This window comes from Caretta caretta, chromosome 3, assembly GCF_965140235.1.
Source record: "Caretta caretta isolate rCarCar2 chromosome 3, rCarCar1.hap1, whole genome shotgun sequence".
Taxonomy (NCBI): Eukaryota; Metazoa; Chordata; order Testudines; family Cheloniidae; genus Caretta; species Caretta caretta.
The window spans coordinates 161,331,338-161,348,680 of NC_134208.1; the positions used below are offsets into that span (position 1 = coordinate 161,331,338).

A 17,343-nucleotide genomic window follows, 5' to 3' on the forward strand; every position below is an offset into this window, starting at 1 on the left:
CAACGTTTTTTGTACTGCGCGCTCTGTCTTCCCTTTCGGTCTGCGGGAATGGAGCCTGAACTGCTGAGGAATATGCTGACAAGTCTTGCCAGCACGTCACGTTTGGCAGTCGAGTTACTCCTTAAGATCCAAAGTGACAGTGAGGACTCCGACGATGATAGATGCGAGAAAGGCATATGACATGAGACTGTTTGTGGCATTCACAGACATGCTCCCCACTGTGGAATGCCGCTTTTCAGCTCGGAAAACAAGCAGAGAGGTGGGATCACATCGTCATGCAAGACTGGAATGATGAGCAGTGGCTGCAGAACTTTCGGATGGGACTGTATAAGGAGCTCGCCCCCACCCTGCAGCACAAGGACATGAGATTGAGAGCTGCCCTGATGGTGGAGAAGTGGGTGGCTATTGCAATCTGGAAGCTGGCAACTCCAGACAGCTACCGATCGGTCGCTAACCAGTTTGGAGTGGGAAAGTCAACCGTTGGAATTGTGTCGATGCAAGTTTGCAGGGCCATTAACCATATCCTGCTCAAAAGAACCGTGACTCTGGGTAACGTGCGTGACATTGTGGCTGGCTTTGCACAAATGGGTTTCCCTAACTGCGGAGGGGCAATAGATGGGATGCATATTCCAATTCTGGCACCAGCCCACCTAGCCTCTGAGTATGTTAATTGGAAGGGGTATTTCTCTGTGGTTCTCCAGGCGCTTGTGGATCACCGTGGGCAATTTCATTGACATTAATGCAGGCTTGTCTGGAAAGGTGCCTGTCACACACATCTTTTGGAACACTGGGCTGTCCAGGAAGCTGCAAGCCAGGACTTTTTCCCCATACCAGAAGATCACCGTTGAAATGCCCATTGTGATCCTTGGAGACCCCGCTTACCCTTTAATGCCGTGGCTCATGAAACCCTACACAGGGAGCCTTGACAGCAGCAACGAGCGGTGTAGAATGACTGTGGAGTGTGCTTTTGGCCATTAAAGGGCCGCTGGTGCTCTCTGTATGGGAAGCTGGACCTGGCTGATGACAGCATCCCCGCAGTTATATCCGCATGCTGTACCCTCCATAACATTTGTGAAGAGAAAGGTGAAAGATTCAATCAGGCATGGAACTCAGAGGTTAAACACCTGAGGCTGAATTTGAACAGCCAGAGAGCAGGGCTATTAGAGGGGCCCAGCGTGGGGCTGCAAGGATTAGGGATGCAATTTGAGGGAGCAACTTGAGGCTGAAAGCCACCAGTAATGTCTGGTGCCCTGCACGGGAGTGAAGTGCAGTGGTTCCAATGTTAGTTGGAATCTGTGTTTGATACGCTGAATTGCAGTGCCTGTTGCTTTCCTGGGCTGAGGTATCTTTTACTTTATGCACTAATAAAGAATGTTTTCAAAGCCAAAAATCCATTTATTGAAAAGAAAATTCATTTATTGAAAAGAAACAACTGCTTGGGAAACAGAAAGGGCAAGGGGGTGGGGTGGGGAACAGTTCAATCACAGATTTGCATATGTCCTGTTCTCATACTCAGACTTCCTGTCAGAGTGCTGCACTTCAGGATGGCTATAATGCATGGTGATGGGGGTTGAGTGCAGTGGATAATGGTTGTAGTTTTCAGGGCTGGGTGGTGAAGCTACAGGTGTTGGAGGCAGCTGGTGGCGACAGGAACACAGATGTTGGGGAAAGTGGGGTTGGAGGTGACATGGGGCACAAGGGAAAGAGTTTTGGGACAAGGGCTGCAGGGGCATGCACGGGTGGTATTGCTCCGCCCGCATGGCTACAAGCGCCTGGATCAAGTCTGCTTGGTGCCCCATGATGCTTATCAGCCGATCCGTGCTTTGCTGCCGGAGCTCCGCACTTTTGTGCTGGCACTCCTCATTCTGCTAGCGGATCCTCCTTTTACTCTCCCTCCACTCCTGCACTTTTAGATTCCCATTAAGGGACTGCTGCATGACTTCATGCAGCATGTCATCTTTGCTTCTAAGTGGCCTCTTCCGAATTCTTTGCAGTCTTTCAGCCGATAACAACACAGAAGGCTGAGATCTCAAGGTTGCATCTCTAAAGGCAAAATGCAACACTTAACAGAGGCAGCATTGTTCACACCAGACAGAGTAATGATTCCCCCGTACTTAAGGGCAGGCACAGTCTATACAATAGCAGAATTTGCCTGTCTCAAAGCGAGCGCACATAACCCACGGGAGCCCCAAAATGGTGAGTAAGCACAGGGTCAAGGGGGACTGATTGTTTCACAGAAACCCGTCCTCTGGGTTTCTGTGCCTTGGGGAGAGCCAACAGTAGCAGGGGGCCCCTATACTGAACACTGTCCTCACATTTTCCACAGGAGTTTGTCCTGGAAGATATCTCACTGCTGAGGGTGACCTGGGAAGCAAGGGAGGGTCTTCTACCACAATGCAGCTTTCTCCCTGGCCCATATGCAGCTTGCCTTTGTGCAGCAATGGTCCCCCTGCTCCGCACGGCACACTGGCGCAGACATGTTAGCCTGACTGGGACAAGGACCACAGTGGCTCTCCCAAGAAACCTGCGCAAGCGCATTGCCCAAGTTCTGGATGAGACCTTTGAGGAGATCACTGAGGCTGATTACCGCGATGTGAGAGACCGCATCAATACCCTATTCCGCATCTAGGTATGCATGCAGCCCTAACCCTCCTCACCCCAAGTGCCTGCACTGAATAACTTCCTTCCCAAAATAAAAGCCACTTATTGGGAACCTCTTCTGGTGTTTGTCCTTCCCCAAGCACCGGCCACCGCGACTGGCTACCTTCCTCCTGGCTTGAGAGCAGCTCCTGGCTGCATGCATCTAGGGATTCTGGGGTGTCTTCCCTGCCTCGCTCCCGCTTTCCTCCGCCTCCTCCCGCCTTGTTGAACTGGCCTCTGAAGTGTCCATGGTGGTCCTTGGCGTGGAGGTGGGGTCGCCCCCCAAGCATCGCATCCAGCTCTTTGTAGAAATGGCATGTCGCAGGGGCAGCACCGGAGCAGTTGTTTGCCTCGCAGGCTTTGCGGTAGGCATTCCACAGCTCCTTCACTTTAACCCTGCGCTGTGTCCCGGTCATGGCCCCTTTCCATCATGTTCCCTCATATCTGCCCAAAGGTATCATAATTCCTACAGCTGGAGTCCGGCTGGGACTGGACAGCTTGCTCCCGCCCAAACACTGCTGAGATCCAGCGCCTCACCATTGCTCCATACTGGGGATCGCCTGGTGCGTGGAGGCATGGTCATCTGGAAAGATGCACTGAGAGCACTCCACACCTGGCTGAGCAAACAGGAAGGGGATTTTCAAAATTCCCAGAAAATTTAAAGAGCAGGTCTGATGGTTGGTCACCTGAGGGCAGGACAGAGTTCAAAAAGTGATGACCAGAGTGGCTAGAACAGGCATTGTGGGACACTTCTGGAGGCCAATCAGGGCGCATTAACAGACCAGGGCGTCCACACTGATGTTGCGGCGCTCCAGCAGGGGTGCACAAAACGTTTTTCCACTCGCTGAGGTGGATTACCAGGAGCGCTTTAGCCGCGGAGTCAGAGCACTCTATGTGCCTTGCCAGTGTGGACACGTCGTGAGTTAGGGTGCCTGGGGCTACTTTAATGCGTTCTAACTCGCAAGGATAGCCATGCCCTTAAAATGCTACAGTGGCACAGCTGCACCATTACAGTTGCAATGCTTCAGTGCAGACACCGCTTACACTGACAAGAGGGTTCTCCCATTGGTGTAGATAATCCACGTCCCTGAGAGGCAGTAGCTAGGTCAACGGAAGAAGTCTTCCATTGACCCAGCTCTGTCTACATGGGGACTTAGGTCAGCTTAACAATGCCACTCAGAGGTGTGGATTTTTCACGTCCTGACCAACATAGTTAAACTGACCTAATTTTCTAGTGGAAACCAGGTGTTAGTCTTGTCATCCCATCATCACTGCTTTAGCCTGGGCTTCTTACAGCACAAGACGTCAAAGTCACAACTGCACCAGGAAGTTCTAGACAAACAATATATCCAGACCATCTCTCTTTAGGGCTAGAGGGGAAGAAGATCAAGATAATTCCAAAAAGAAACACTTAGATCATAAGCTTACAGATGCTAAGTTACTTGTACATACTTGAATGATAGCCAAACGCCAGACCCACTGTTGAATTTCTCTGAAACTCAACCTATTATCTTTGTTGCATGTACTGTTGTTAAGTGTGCTGATTAGAAAAGTCAATATAAAAAGCATTATGGAAATTTCTGCAAGGTACCTGTTTTTTAAAAGATAAAAGGATACAGCTGAGAAAATACCAACAACTTTATTTTCATTTTACTGACCATACCTCTCCCCACCACTATAAGCTAAATAATCCTTTAAAACAGCTGCTTAATTTCATGGTCAAGATATTTGTAGAACTTGAAGGTATTCAAGGCAAAGATAAAAAAGTCACATCATCCCCTTATGGAAAGGCCATAGAAAAGTCTATGTTTGAATATATGTTGGCTGGACAAATGAACGTACTTAATCATTATTCAACACCACCACCCAAAAAGCAAGTAATTGTTTCCTCAAATTGTTTCCATAATCTCTATTGATTTTAACAGAAAACAATTACCAAGGGACCAAATTTAACCTTAAACTACTGTCCACTACTGACAAATAAATTAATGCAAAGAGCTATGTTAATGCAACAGTTAAGTATCTACATCAGAAAACGTTAAGTTAAAGTTGTATGGTCAGCCTTAATACAACTTCCTCGTGCACATGCATTATGATAACATACTATTTCTCAAGTACAATATGTATTATTTTCTAGATTCACAGCCACAGCATCTTGTAATTTTTTCTTCATTCTTGTAAGCTTATATTACTTTCGTTGTCATAATTGGCCATGATATTTTTGTTGACTTAGGCCTACATGGAGCTCCTTGTAGGATCAGGGCCTCAGACTTTTTATATGATCAGGAACATCTCTAAATTTAGGTATTTAAATAACTATCAGACTACCACAGAAACACACAATGAGCTGTACTAAAAATGTTAGTAAATAAAATTAATAAAAGTATTAATAAAATAAAACTAACATTTATGATTTTTGTTTTACTATGTTACTTGTGTAAAAGGGTCATGATGATGTACCCTAGTTTCAAAGGGTCTTAATAAAATTAAAATATTTCATTATCCTAGTGTTTGAGGCATTGACTTTATTGTTGACAGTTTCTATAATAAGTGAGAATGTGTGTATAAGTTTAGAATGAAATCTGTTCTGAATGGCAGAAATTCTCCTGGTACTATTCCACAATGGTTTAGCATACTGTGCATAAGAAAGATAGTTATTTTAGTTCACATGCAAACTTATCTGTAATTTTCCAAGTAAATCATAACAGTAGCAGCCTTAACTGAATTGTCTTACTTCTATTTGTCTCAAAACCTTTTAAAAAACAAAACAAAAAACAATTGGTCCCTGAGTGCTCCTATTAGAAGTACCAAGTCATGCAAGGAAGGTCAGTCCAGTGATTAGGGTGCTAGGACTTTGGGAAACCTGGGTTCAAGTCCCTGCTCTGCATAGATTTCCTGTGGGAGTTTAACTAAGAGCTAGCCTACACTAGAAGCACTGCAGTTGCATTGCTGTAGTACATCTCATGAGGACGTTCTATGCTGACGGCATAATAAATCCACCTGGTCGAGAGGTGGTAGCAGCTTGCCCACCGACACAGCCCTGTCCATACCCATGCTTGGATCAGTGTAACTTACGTTGCTTGGCAGGGTAGCTAATTCACACCCCTGAGCAACGTAAATTATACCAAGTAAATGGTAGTGTAGACCTGGCCTTAGGGAACCATGGCATAGAGACTATCTATAAAACAGGGATGACACTTCTGTACCTCACAGGTGTCTTTTAAAGATAAACACATTGAAGACTGTGAGGTGCTCAAATATTATCATAATGAAGGCCATATAAACATCTTAGATTGAAAAAAATTTATATTAGATACATTTTTAAATTTGAGACACAAAATCTATCCAAAAGTTTATTGCAAGTCTAGAAACTTCTTCACTCTCTGAAACTGGAGGTGTCAGAGAACCCACCGTACCTATTACAGTTGACAGTAATTTATGGCTGTGAAAGTAATAAAAATCCCCCTTCAAGTCTTTTAAAATCACATCTTCAATTTCAGCCCAGCCCTTCAGCACAGTTGTAATTTGAGATATAGTATACCCCTCACATTCCAGGTGAATTGAAGTTTTATGTGAATAGTTTCCATGCTTAATCTGCTTTGTCTAGTCTCACTGTTGATATTCCATCCCCTAACTAGAAATTTAATCAGGTACAAACATTTAACTATCAAACGATTTCAAGATACAGACAAATGCAGACTTTCTACATTTTCCAGTCCGGAAAAAATATTTTATTGCAAAAATAAATTAAAGTTTTTGATACAGTAAAGAAATGCAAAGTTAAATGTGACATTACCATGGAAGCCCTAGAGAAGTCTTTATGGGTGTAAAGGATCTTCTTTTAATTATGTTGGTGTCATGAGATTCTATGTACACTGGATTTATAGCTTGAATACACACAACTCTAAATGCGAAGAGGTTCATATAGCTCCATGTCCATCTTTCTGAAAGTATTGTTTTTTAAAGTCCACTCCTTGTTGGGACAAGTATGAGTAACAGGAAGATGACGGTACTGTGGGTACAGTTATATGCTCTTGATCTTAGACAAGACACTTACCAACATTCTATTCAAATGCATCTGAGTGGTGAGCTTCCTATTTTGGGAATAGGAGTAAGAAGCATAGCACTAGCTGTGGCACCAGGTACTTTAGAAATATGCCCTGTACTTACATCCAATAAGAGTGCATTCATCTACTCTAGAGGTGCTAATGGCATAGAGGACTATTATGAAGTCCACATTAGAAGTGTGTTTGCAACCTCCTTGCCAATCTTAGATCAAGAAAAAAAGCACTGGAGGTCTATGTTGATTCTTGACAATCCTCGAGCAGTAATGACCTTTATTTCATAAATGTTATTTATGGGTAAAGATAAGAAAGCTCTCTTTGCTTTGAATGCATGCTTAACTAGGAATATAAATATTTTCTGATGCAAGCAAGTAGAACTTAAGTCTCATTCCATTAGGGCCAAAGCTTCCTTCCCTACCATTTCAACTGCATATGGGGTGACCATTGACAAAAGTTCTGAGAATAAAGGCAAGAGGCATCCAGGTACTAACAAACACAGCAAATATTTACGAGTGTTATGATTAATTGGTGCTCTACAATATTCAAGTCATTTTTATGTATTGCATATGCTGATTCTGTGTAAGACCTAATTATGATCAAAACTGTTTTCACTATTGTGTTGAGTTAGTCTGTTTTTATGGAAAACAATTTCCATCAATATTCTTTAGCGCAGCAGATCATGAGTAAACAGCTCTTATTTGGGCATGAAAGACAGAGAAAGACATACAACTATACCTGGGTATCTTTGTGTGTATTAGAAACATTTCACTTTCTATATGTGCCAATGTTTTCTAACCACATAAGATTATAGGATATATTATGTGCAGCAAGACATATGCCCAGAAAGTAAACTTAATAGGGTAGAGGGCTGATTTACTTCCATTTTCAGCCTCAGGATGGACATGCCAGTCTATCATTGCATTCAGCATTTTTACATGCAGATTAGTCACTTTCCCAGCAGACAGTAAACTAGTGGATCAGACACTCAATAGCTCTGCTAGCCTGAGCACATTGTGCCCATGAGGGGCTCCTTCCTTTCTCCTCATGGGCACAGTGTGCTCAGGCTACCATTGCTCTCCATTCTGCCCCTCCTCCTGCTGTTTACTGTCTCTTTAAAGGAGCAGCGAACTTAACTTCTAGGAGTGTTCCAGGAGAGGGCTGGACACTACAGGGCAGATGGTTTGGGGGAAACTCAGGACTGGGGGATGGGGTCACACTGCAAAAAGTAACTGGATGGTGGAAGCCAGTATGTGACCTACATGCTTGTAAGGCTGACTGTTTGGTGTCTGGGCTGTGAACCACAGCAGCATAGCATTTAAGTTATCCATAATTGCAGGGCAGGTTGTGAAAACCCCTTAGTGGTCTGGGTTGAACCCCAAAGCATCACAGACCCCCTCTCTAAACTTGAATAGAGGCTGTTAATCTTGTTTTTTTTAAGCATATGGTTATGGAATTAATACTTTCTCTAGTCTCAAGAAAGATTGAGGGCCTCCCCTGTTGGCTTCATATTGCCCTTCCATAGGACAGATGGGAGGGGTTAAACAGTTAGGTGTGAAACAACATTTAATATATAGGTTTCAGAGTAGCAGCTGTGTTAGTCTGTATTCGCAAAAAGAAAAGGAGTACTTGTGGCAACTTAGAGACTAACTAATTTATTTAAGCATAAGCTTAAGTGAGCTGTAGCTCACAAAAGCTTATGCTCAAATAAATTTGTTAGTCTCTAAGGTGTCACAAGTACTCCTTTTCTTTTTACTTAATATATAAGAGCTGTTCAGGATTTTATCCCATGTGCTTCTTATCTAAGTAGCCTCTTTCCCTAAGAATGAAATCTACTATATGTCTTCAATGACTGAAGTATAATTCAGATATTTTTCAGATCTTCATTATTATTTCTACAAAATATCTCAAATATTTTTTAGTCAAACTGATTAAAGTTAAATATTTAGCTTTTATAATAAAGTTACCTAACTCCTCAGATATTTAACAGTTCATTTTGCATAATTCCATGTAATTTCAAAGCTGTGTAAGAGATAGCATTACCTGTCTTACCAATTAGCATCTTTTCAGGTTACTATAACCACGAAATCTAAATTCAGAATGTGCATCCATAAAATTCCGGTCCAATTCCAGCCAAGAGACAATGTTAAAAGGCAAGTGACAAAGAAATTAGAAGTGTATTAATTTACAGACTGCATGAGAAAGATCATTTAAGAGGGCAAACAATTAGAACTGAGAAGCCAACAAAGCTTAAAAATAAGTTATAAAATATTTTACTTACTGCTGAAGAGGGATTCTGTCACGCAACTTTTTGATAATAAGCACTTAACATCTTCAAAGTGTTACACATGCAGCAATAATTAATGTTTAGTTCTGAAATGCCTAAAAAAATTATTGTAATCTTGTTGGAAATAGCCTTCTTAATCTATTCTTATGCTGCAAACTGAAAATTATCTGTTTATATAGGACTTAGCAAAAAAAGTGCTTTTACTCCCGCTTATAGGTGCGGCAAAAGTTAAACACTATTACCAAAGAACAGCTGACATGATAAAAACTGGTCACAGGCAAGCAAGTCACACTAAAGGTTAGAAATAGCATACGGTCACTGTACTAGAGAATGACAGGTTTCAGAGTAACAGCCGTGTTAGTCTGTATTCGCAAAAAGAAAAGGAGTACTTGTGGCACCTTAGAGACTAACCAATTTATTTGAGCATAAGCTTTCGTGAGCGATGCATCTGATAAAGAGAGCTGTAGCTCACGAAAGCTTATGCTCAAATAAATTGGTTAGTCTCTAAGGTGCCACAAGTACTCCTTTTCTTTTTGTACTAGAGAATAGCAGCAGTTGCTAAACCAAATGAATGCTATTGATCAATTTGGAGATCTCTGTACTTTGTTATTTTTGCATTTTATTGAAATAACCACTAAATTTAATGTTCAACAATATTAACAACTCAGATGTCTGATTAATTCTACAACCTTATCACAGTTTTAAGGGTTTGGCGGAAAAGGAATGCATACTACTCAGACCTACAGTTAACATATGAGAAACATTACTGAGAGTCATTCAGCAGCCTCCTCATGGGAAAGGGTAACATTATGAGAACTGTTAAGTGTTTGCATATGTTGTTTTACCTTTGTTCTTTTATTGTCTTATTTCTCACCTTTTACACGTTACTTTTGGGAGCTACTAATTTGACTGCCTTCTCTTTCTTCCTGGGGCCCTATGGGCTCACCCCCTTCATTTCACTCTCTTTTGTTCCTGCTTCAGTGACGCTCCCACCAATCAAGGAGAGCTAGACATGCCATTCTCTGGAGAGAGAATTGTAAGGAGAGTGATCACTTTAGGTAAGCTATTACCAACAGGAGAGTGTTCATTTTGGGTTTTTTTTGGGGGGGGAGGGGGAAGAAAACCTGGATTTGTGCTGGAAATGGCCCACCTTGATTATCATACACATTGTAAGGAGAGTGATCACTTTACATAAGCTATTACCAGCTGGAGAGTGGGGTGGGGGGAGAGAAAACCTTTCGTAGTGATAATCACCCATTTTTTCATGGTTTGTGTGTATAAAAACGTCTTCTGTACTTTCCACAGTATGCATCCGATGAAGTGAGCTGTAGCTCACGAAAGCTTATGCTCAAATAAATTGCTTAGTCTCTAAGGTGCCACAAGTACTCCTTTTCCTCCTTTCCCCCCGTCCAGGCTTCCAACTCACACTCAATCATCGAGGGAGCAGAAGCATAACCTTGATATTGAACTCACATTTCTTGTATTATGTAGAGCTGGCTGAAATTTAAGGGGTTTATTCGCAGATTTTGCTACTTACACATTCACTTTCCTTCTGATTTAGAATGAAAGCAAATTTACCAAAAAACCAAAGATCCCCAAAAAATTTTATTTTAGAAACATTGAAATATGGTGCTCCTGAAACAAAACATGAAATTTATTTTGTGTCAGTTTCACAGCTGCTATTCAGGCTCCCAGGGCTGCTTGCTGGAAGGAGGGGAGACTGCCAGCACCCAGAGTCCCAGCTCTATCTAGCCAGGGCTCCAGGAGTTGGCAGATTTTCTGCCTAGCTGAAGACTCTGAAACCTGCCTGTGTTTCGGGAGAAGTTTAATCGAATCTGTAGTAGATTCATCAAAACATCTCTCTACGATGAATCAGCGCTTTCTGAAAAAATGTTGTGCTGGAAAATTTCTGATCAGCTCTAGTATTAAGAGAGCTTAAAAAAGACCCACTCACACCTATTACATAAGTAATGGCTGCTACTATGCTACAACAAAAACTTTAGCGTTTAAGGTAGAAATTAACAGCTAGGGGAGGAGAGGCATACCTTCAAATACAATCACAGCTCATACAGTCTTTTAATTATCACATTGCAAAATGAAAAACCAAACTTAACTCTGCTCTCATAACCACATCAAACTACAGATAAGAAACCCGGGCATCTTATTCTCCATATAGAAATAACATTTTCATCCCATCCATCAGACAGTAGAAAGATTTCATATCATTCTCTTCATATACTCTCAAAGTCCCATTATACTGTCCATATTTTACACTTATTGTATAGGACCTCACTTTCCACCTGTCCATCCACCTCCAACCAGCTCCTAGTCACCCGCCTCAGTGTAACATCATCCAGAGTCAGGATAACCTAAAGGGGATGTAGAGGTGATTATTATCCATCTCACCCCAGATTCAGCCCACTAACCCCTCCAAAACCACATAAGCACATCCAACGCACAGCAAAGCTGCACAGCCAGACCAGGAACACAATTTACAACTCCATCCCTGCCCCAGCCACACAACGTATGAAGCACAGACAACAAACCCACAGTACATACCACTTACCCAGTCTCGGGGAATCCTCAGAATGGAAGAATCTCAAGGAGGTAAAGGCAGAAATGCATGTGGAAAAAAAAAGTTATCAGAGCCTCCCTAGACTAGGAACAGTAACTGCCCTCCTCCCACCTTTTTTTTTTTTTTTTTTTAAATACCACCACAGCAATTATATCTGCATGAGACAGACTCAAGGACAGGGCCCTTATCAACAGCAGAATGGCTGGCAAACCTGACGGGGAGAAAGCTTGTGACAAAATGTTTGTGGCATCATTACAGAGGACCTCTCCCCCTCAAAAAATGCAGGGAGTTGGAAGCAGTATTTAAGGACTGAGAGATTGTTGCAGTGGCAAAGGACAGCGTGGCAGTGGCCAGGGAAAGCACTGCCATGTCCAAAAACAGCATAGAAAGAGGGAGATGCAGAGGCAACTCCTGGGGACAACACAAACCCGAAATGCCCTATTGCAGCATTTAACTATTAGGGCAGTCAGCAATACAGTAGTGCAAACCAGTCCCAGCCATATTATGAAGCCCCTGAACAATACAGGCTACAAGGAACAAGAGTACACACCTCCCTGGTGTAACCCCACAGCAGTACTCCCAGGCCATTTCCCTCTGAGACCCAAGCTGAGGGCACAGAGAACAATTTGGGGCAATTAGGACCCCAGCTCATTTGAGCCCTCAATTGCCCCTTGTAACTTCAAACCTCAGCATGCCACACCAGAAAGCCCACAAACCAGAAGAGGCTGAGCAAAGACACGCACTAGCCTGTAAATGTAACCCCCTTCCCACTTTGTGTTGTGCCCTGCCTTGCACTGTTGCACTTGACTGTTTCGTTTCACTGATGATATAATGAAAGGGTTCTTTGTAGTTAGATAATAGATTGCTGTTTAATATATTGTGTCATAATTAAAAGCTGTTTTTCAGCGTTGTTTCAGCTGAATGTTCACTTCTGCTCATTACATAACAGATTAATAAAAACCTTTTAAAATGTCAAACATTCATATGGAGTTGATGACAGCTCATTTTACACAGAAAATTATGTTTGTACTAATTGATAGGGCTTTACAAACACATTCAGGCAAAGACATTTGGTGCAATAGGGAGTGCTGGCTCTGTTGCACTTCCACCACCCGTAAACTACACCGAACTGAACAAAAGACTTCAAACCCCCCTCCTCTCCAGGAGTTAATAGCTGGATGTACAGCTGCACAATTCAGGCCTGAGCTTCAAAATAAGAGCAACAGGCATCCCTGATAATACTGTCCCGGCTGTTTGCATTTTGTATTGGATGCTTTGCTGGTTGCTCAAATCACGGAGCAAGTCTCTGCACCTCAGCCTCCCACCCATCACTAAGGCTTTCTCCTTTATTATCACAAATATTGTGCAAAATACATGATGCTATAATCGCGGATGTGTTTTTCTGTTGCTTCCAACCTATTCAACAAATAGCACCAACTCCCTTTCAAACAATGCAAAACTTTAGTCTACAAGTCCAATCAGTCCTACTTCTTGTTCAGCCATTTACTCAGACAAATATGTTTGTTTACATTTCCAGAAGATAATGCTGCCTGCTACTTACTAACAATGTCACCTGAAAGTGAGAACAGGAGTTCGCATGGCACTGTTGTAGCCAGCATCGCAAGATATTTACATGCCAGATGCACTAAAGATTCATATGTTCCTTGATGCTTCAACCACCATTCCAGAGTACGTGTCCATGCTGATGACAGGTTCTGCTCGATAACAATCCAAAGCAGTGCGGAGCAATGTATGTTCATTTTCATCATATGAGTCAGATGCCACCAACAGAAGGTTGATTTTCTTTTTTGGTGATTTGGGTTCTGCAGTTTCCGCATCATAGTGTTGCTCTTTTAAGACTTCTGAAAGCATGCTCCACCTCATCCCTCTTAGATTTTGGAAGGCACTTCAGATTCTTAAGTCTTCGTTCGAGTGCTGTAGCTAACTTTAGAAATTTCACATTGGTATCTTCTTTGCATTTTGTCAAATTTGCAGTGAAAGTGTTCTTAAAATGAACAACATGCTGGGTCATCAACTGAGACTGCTATAACATGAAATATATGGCAGAATGTGGGTAAAACAGAGCAGGAGACATCCAATTGTTCCCCAAGGAGTTCAGTCACAAATTTACTTAATGCATTATTTTTTTAATGAGGATGGAAGCACGTCCTCTGGAACAACGGCCGAAGCATGAAGAGGCATATGAATCTTTAGCGCATCTGGCATGTAAATATCTTGTGACACCAGCTACAACAGTGCCATGTGAATGCCTGTTCTCACTTTCAGGTGCATTGTAATTAAGAAGTGGGCAGCATTATTTCCCATAAACAAACTTGTTTCTCTTAGCAATTGGCTGAATGAGAAGTAGGACTGAGTGGACTTGTAGATGTAAAGTTTTACATTGTTTTGTTTTTTAGTTCAGATACATAACCAAAAAAACTACATTTGTAAGTTGCACTTTCATGATAAAGAGATTGCACTACAGTACTTGTATGAGGTGAACTGAAAAATACCATTTATTGAGTTTACAAATATTTGCACTGTAAAAATGATAATCAAAAATAATACAAAGTGAGCACTGTACACTTTTTATTGTGTTATAACTGAAATCAATTATTTTTGAAAATGTAGAAAAACATCCAAAAATATTTAATAAATTTCAATTGGTATTCTATTGTTTAACAGTGCAATTAATCATGATTTTTTTTAGTTAATTGCGTGAGTTAATTGCGATTAATTGACAGCCCTAATTTAAAGTGAAGCATGTGTATGAGTACTGTAGTCCCATTGACAGCCCAGGTGATTAGAGTGTTAGCATTTGCTGGCCTATTGCTTGTAGTATTTTTGCCATAACTAAAGATGTTAACCTGCTTTACAACTTGTATGTAGAACAGCAGCGCAGTGTTTCAGAGAAATATGACATATACCCAAAGGCTAATATAAGATTCCCCCCGCCAAGAGTCCAGGAACAATAGGAATCCTAGCACCCTTTCCCTTCCTCTTCTCAGCAGAGAAAGGAAGGGAGAACAGCTTGTTCTTTCCATCAGGACATCATCCTTTAACAGTGCCCCCACTCCAGCTTTCATATTTGCTCCTAAGTAGCAAGCGCATGAAGTTTTTCAAGCACTGCTTTTACACGAGAAGGATGTCATGAGAAACTATTACACAAGAGCAGAGATACGATGTGTCCCAAAATGAAGTAGCTTGCCAAATTGTACACAATTTCTAATTCCTTCATGCAGCCTCTCAACCACATTGTGTCCTAGAATATAAACTGGTGGGAAAGGAGAGCAACATTTCAAAACATAACCAGCATCCAAAAGCATGTTCAAGTTTCATCAGATTTCAGAACTATCCACTTTAATATGAATATGAAAAAAGACTAAATCCTTAATGTAAACACATATTTAGGAATGAATGCAAAGATCACGCCATTTCTTATGAGAGGCTTTTTAGATAAGGGACAGAAGAAAGAACCAAGGCTATTCATTTAGCACTGGTTTAAATAGAATAATAATTGCTGTGTCCTACCTCAGACCCAGGTGATTGTCAGGTAAGTTTCCCCCCCCCTCCCCATCACCTGACAACCACTAAGTATTCAGTACTTTGCACATACACACTAGAGGCCTCCATCACTCCCATCAGTGACTAACTTGATGCTAGAATCACTGCAAAGATAGAAATATTACTTTTCCTACAGTGAGTTTTCCTACAGCAGTGGCAGCCCCAATTAAAGTATCAGAGGCATTGCTAATGTCTTCCTGAGCTAGAATTTCAACCTGTTTGGGAAGAGGGATACAAAAGGAGGAGGAGATTAGGCAAGCGATGGGAAAATCTTCTCAATGGGATACCATCCACAGAAAATCTGTCTCAGAAGTACTTCTAAATCCCTAACAAACCGAAGCACCCTAATGTTATTACTGTTGTTGAGATGGGGGAGAAAGGGAGAAGAGATCGGATAAGCCCAAGGCCACCCCTATTGCTACCCCAAGAGGCACTTGCACCTACACATGAAACAGATACTCCAGCACACACACAGTGAGGGAGCCATGAAGCCAACACAATACCACATATGCCGGTTTCAAGACACATCCACACACGTTGCTGACACGCCGTTGCTACCAGAAACACCTGGGGTTGCGTCCCGGGGACAGCGCCGGGGGACGCTCTCAAACCCATCTCGGAGCCGAACTCGCTGTCCCGGGGCTGGGCTGCCCGGCCACGGCACCGCCGCCCCCCAGACCGGCTGCCCCGACCAGGGCGGCGCAGGGACCGGAGCGGGGCACATCCCTCAGCCGGGCAGCGAGTCACGCGCGGCGGAATAAAACTCCCCCCGCCCCCACCCCGAAACAGCAGCTGGCCCCCGCCGGGGGACCGGGCGGCTCGGTGAGGCCTACGCCGGGCAGGGCTCAGGGCCAGGGGCCAGCCCGAGCCCGACCCGCCGCGACCCGCCGCGGGGCAGCCGGCTCGGGCAGCCCTGGCCCCACCACGCCGGGGAGGCGAGGGCAGCCCCGCGAGACACCCGGCCGCGAGAGAAGCCCCCAGGGTGGGAGTGCGGGGGTGACCCCCCCCCGCCGGGCAATGCAGCCGGGGGGGGGGCGTCTCGCTCTCAGCCCCGCAGGGCGGACCGGGGAGGGGTGCACCTGGCTTCTGCCCGGTGAAGGGGGGGGCGGGGTTCTCCTTTCTCTCTCTTACCCCCGCCCCACTCCGTTGTTGTCTCTGAGCCGCAGGAAGCGTGTGAACGGCCCCGCTAGCGTCCCCAGCGCGGCGCAGTTACCATGGGACGGGCGCCCGCTCTCTCTCCGGAAGCCACCGCCGGGAAGGGGCAGGGAGAGATGCGCGGCGAGCCGCCATCTTGAGTGTGGCGCGGCGGGGGCCTCTCGCCCCCGGGCTCTGGCGGGCGCGAAGGGGTTTGGTGGCGCAGCCCGCCCGCCGGTCCTGCTCGGGGAAGGGGCCGCAGAGCCGCTCCCAGGGCCCAGCAGCGCTGACTCACAGGCCCTGAGCTCCAGGCGCCCTGGCCGGGGCGGGGTGGGATGAGGAGCCGAAGGCCGCTAGGCTGCAGCAAAGGGCCATTGGCTTATGCTCATGCTCAAATAAATTGGTTAGTCTCTAAGGTGCCACAAGTACTCCTTTTCTTTCTGCGAATACAGACTAACGGCTGCTGCTCTGAAACATGTCAAGCACTAATTCATTTGAATGAGAGGGCAGAAACAGCTCAATCTGCATTTTAGCAAACACAAGCTGGAGAGAAACCACCCCACAGAATTTTCTTCTGCTCCAGCCTCTGTCCTAACAGCTTGAATGAACTTTCCTTTGGAGGTTAATCTTCAGAAGGATCCATTTCAAAGGTTCACTGGACTATAAAAGAAAAAGGGCAAAGAGCCCCATGTTATCTTTTCACCTAAGATGAGAAAGAAACTGAACACTTTAGTCTTTGAGGTGAGATCTTGACCATAGGGGCAGTCAGCTATCTTGCTGTAAGAAGTTTGTGGTAAAAATCTTACCTGATACCCAGACAATACTTGTTAAAGTTTTAGCATCAGAAAATGTATTTTTACTCTTGTTTATAACCCTTTCTAACTTAATTCCGTCTACATGGTATCAGTTAAAATCATATCTCCTTTGGTTAATAAGCTTGCTTTACTTTTTTCTGAATGACTCCAGTGCTGTGTTTGAATTATAAGAACAGCCATACTGGGTCAGATCAAAGGTACATCAAGCCCAGTATCCTGTCATCTTATAGTGGCCAATGGCAGGTGCCCCAAAGGGAATGAACAGAC

General features: G+C 43.8%; 1 protein-coding gene across 11 annotated transcripts in view; it reads right to left on the minus strand.

Moving 5' to 3' along the window:
• DISP1 (dispatched RND transporter family member 1) overlaps nucleotides 1-16,580 on the minus strand; it is a 174,402-nt gene extending 157,822 nt beyond the window's left edge. For 2 of the 11 annotated variants that reach the window (XM_075127069.1, XM_075127066.1), the window contains exon 1: nucleotides 16,259-16,580. The gene's annotated coding sequence lies outside the window, so the exon portion shown is untranslated. Of the gene's footprint in view, nucleotides 1-8,744; nucleotides 8,935-8,982; nucleotides 9,084-9,862; nucleotides 10,011-11,281; nucleotides 11,358-11,554; nucleotides 13,025-16,258 lie in introns of those variants that run through there. The other 9 variants (XM_048843269.2, XM_048843270.2, XM_075127065.1 and 6 more) reach the window with 9 other exon arrangements.
• Nucleotides 16,581-17,343: the final 763 nt, after the last annotated feature.